Genomic DNA, 3,594 nt, shown 5'->3' on the forward strand with positions numbered 1-3,594 from the left:
ATATGTCAAAATACAGTCTACTCTCATGTATAACTAAAAAAAATTAGATTTTTAAAAAGAATATCTAAGAATGGAAGTCACTGGGGAGCTTAGAGCCCTTCAGGTTTTTGTGCTCTGAGGAAGGGACACTGATTAGGCTTAAAAAAGAAGGTGCTCCTGGTGTCATAGGACCAGGCAACAGACTGAGTGAAGAGCGGCTCCAATGGATGATACAAAAAATAAGGGGTGCTTCTCCCTGTGCCCCAGTACTCCCCCAATTTAAAGTTTATTGATCCAGGTTTATTTTATGGGTCTTCTGCCCCTCTTTACCACTGAAATAACAGGCATGAGGTCCTTAAGCTTTTCATTTAAACATCAGTCTTGAGGGGTTTGTTTTTATTCATCCCCTCTCCCATGCTGCGGAATTCAACCCAGAGGTATCCCCAGCCATTTTATTTTGGGACAGGCCTGACTAGGTTGCCCAGGCTGGCCTTGAATGTGTAATCCACCATCCTCAGGTTCCTGAGTCATTGGAATTACATGCTTGCACCACCATAATTGGCCAGTCTTGAGGTTTTGTTTGTTTGGGTTGTTGTTGTTGTTTTTAGACCAGGGATTGAACCCAGAGGCACTTAACCACTGAGCCACATTCCCAGCCCATTTTTGTTTCTATTTTTAGATAGGTTTTAGCTAAGTTGCTGAGGCTGGCTTTAAACTTGCAACCCTCTTACCTCAGACTCCCAAATTGCTGGATTACAGAGATGTGTTCAAGGTTTTTAATGTTTGAATAGCAGTAGAAAGACTAGGCTAATGGGTTCGGTTTCTTCACCAGGTGCACCCAACCCTCAGTCCCCTTCCTGAACTCTTGCTGACCAGGATGAGGAAGCACCAGTCACCCTGTCTCAAGCTCCAGCCAGAGCAGCCAGCACCATGGGGCAATATGAGTGCAGGGACCAACACACCAAGACCTTTTAGGATAAAGTGGCTATGCAAAATAACAGTAGATTACAGATTCACAGAAATATTCATAGATGTGAAAAACGTAAATCTGGAAATGAACAGCTCCATAGATGAGACAAACAGCATATTTAAAAAGAAAGTAATGAAATGGAAGATCGTGTATTGAGGGTGCAGCTGCTTCTCAGTGTACGGTGAAGTCACATCCCAGTAAACCCATTCTAAGTTGAAACTATCACACATTGAAGATGCACTTCATATACCTACTGAACACCACAGCTTACCAGCACAATACGCTGCAGAGGTCAGTAGTTTGGAGCCAAGATAAATGGCTGGAAGCTACAGATTGCTGTTGTTTCCCAGCTTGAGTATTGAAGTGCGTATGGTTCCTACTGAATTCATCTTTTTTGCAACATTGCAGAATTTTAAAATTATGACTTGTCTTTTAATACTTTTTGAATATTTATTGCCTAACCATGCTTACACAAATATTCTTAAAATAGTACTACAAAACACAAACTCTGTTGTATAACTCTTCCAAGTTAATCCATTTCTCCTTGCTATTTTACATTTGCAGAAAAGAGGACTGTGTAAGAACTGAAATTCCATCATTACCATTCATATTACTTCCTAGGCTGGAGGCACAATACATAATTTTTAAACTCAAAATAGTAATGGTTGGTGGAATCACATGTGTAAGCATGATTAGGCAATATAGTGTTAAATAGAGCAAAAACTGTTTGAATAAAAATATACTTAATAATTTATATGCCCAAATCTATTAGCTATTTATTGCTATATAGCATATTATTCCAAAACTTCATGACTTCCAACAGGTATCTCTCTATTAGTTAGCAGGAACTGTGGCTCAGGCATCTCAAGAGGTAGAAGCCAGGTGTTGCCAGAACCTGGAGCTGGAAACTCTCCTTTCGGGGTGGCTCCTTCACAGCTGGCAGCCAGTGGAAGCAAGAAAGTTTCTCTCCTCAAGCAGGTTGCTGACACCTCCTTACAACAAGGCCTGGGCCCATCCCATAGTGGCAGGCCATCCAAGACACTAAGGCCGAGGCTGCAATGTCTTATGACCTACCTGCTGAAGTTATGTATTTTTTCTGCAATACTCTTAGCCTGTGTCAATGGAGCAGAGTACTACTAACGGTTGGAAGGTGAGTTAATATATAAATGACTCAAAAAGATGACCTTGAAGAATATTTAAAAAGTTCTAAGGGAATAGATTAAAGACATGAGAAATGGGTAGGATTTATCTATAGAGGGGAACAATGCCAAAAGATTTTAGAAGACCAGATGTATGATGTAAGCAAGCAGTGATGACCACTTGCAGGACACTTGCACACACCATCCTACCTGCTTCAGGGAGGCACTGCCCTCTCATAGCCCTAACCTTTAGTACAAAAGTAGAATGTTGGGTCTATCTGGGAACCAAAATATGGACTACGTGGAGAGTTTATTATTGATGCTAGGGATTGAAGCCAGGGTCTCATGTATACTAAGAATACACTCTACCACTGAGCCACACTCTCAGACCTTTATTTTTCATTTTTTTTGTGGGGGAGGAGGGGACTAACGATTGAGCTCAGGGACACTGGACCACTGAGCCACATCCCCAGATCTATTTTTTGTATTTTATTTAGAGGTAGGGTTTCACTGCGTTGCTTAGCACCTCACTTTTGCTGAGGCTGGCTTTGAACTCGTCATCCTCCTGCCTGGGCCTCCTAAGCTGCCGGGATTACAGGCTTGCATCACTCAGCCCAGCTCTCTTTTGTTTTCTATGTCGGTCCAAAGGACAGAGGCCGCTAGGCACAGAAATGCACACCAGCAACCCCAGTGACTCCAGAGGCTGAGTAAGGAGGATCGTAAGTTCAAGGCCAGCCTCAGCAACTTAGCAAGGACCGAAGAAATTTAGCAAGATCCTGTCTCAAAGTAAAAATAAAAAGGGCTAGGGATGTGACTTAGTAGTCAAGAAGCCTTGGCTTCAATCCCTAGCACCAAAAAACAAAAACAAACAAACAAACAAACAAAAAAAAAAAACACACAAAACAAAGCAAAAAACACCAAAAAGAGGAGATCTTGGGCTCCTAAAATTATGGTCATCCTACATAACAGAAAAGTATGCACTAGCATTATCCACAAAGAGAGTCAACATAACTTAGTAATGAATTCCCTCTAAGGGTCCAGTTCTTCGGGGATAATTTGCTGATTATTTAGGAAGTAGAACACCATGCGACCTAGAAGCATGATAAAAAAACCATGTCTGAGGACTGGGGTTGTGGCTCAGTGGTAGAGCGCTCACCTAGTATGTGTGAGACCCTTGGTTCCATCCTCGGCACCACATAATAAAAAAATAAAGGTATTGTGTCCAACTACAACTAAAAAATAAGCATTAAAACAACAACAACAACAAAAAACCGTGCCTGAGAGGAACCCCCCAGGGAAGCTTGAGGAGCAAGGATGGTGTCATCTGCTCACATGCTCAGCCTCTGTGGCTCACTGGCAGATTTGTTTCATTCAGGGAACCTTGTGGATGAGCCAAGCTCCAAAGGTAGGGATGCTCCTGTGCTCTGCACAAAAACCCCCATGCATAAAGTGCCAGTGTAAGAGTAGATTTAAGATAAATAAAACCCAACCATCTAAAACCATGGA

The sequence above is a fragment of the Marmota flaviventris genome, chromosome 11, assembly GCF_047511675.1.
Source record: "Marmota flaviventris isolate mMarFla1 chromosome 11, mMarFla1.hap1, whole genome shotgun sequence".
Lineage (NCBI taxonomy): Eukaryota > Metazoa > Chordata > Mammalia > Rodentia > Sciuridae > Marmota > Marmota flaviventris.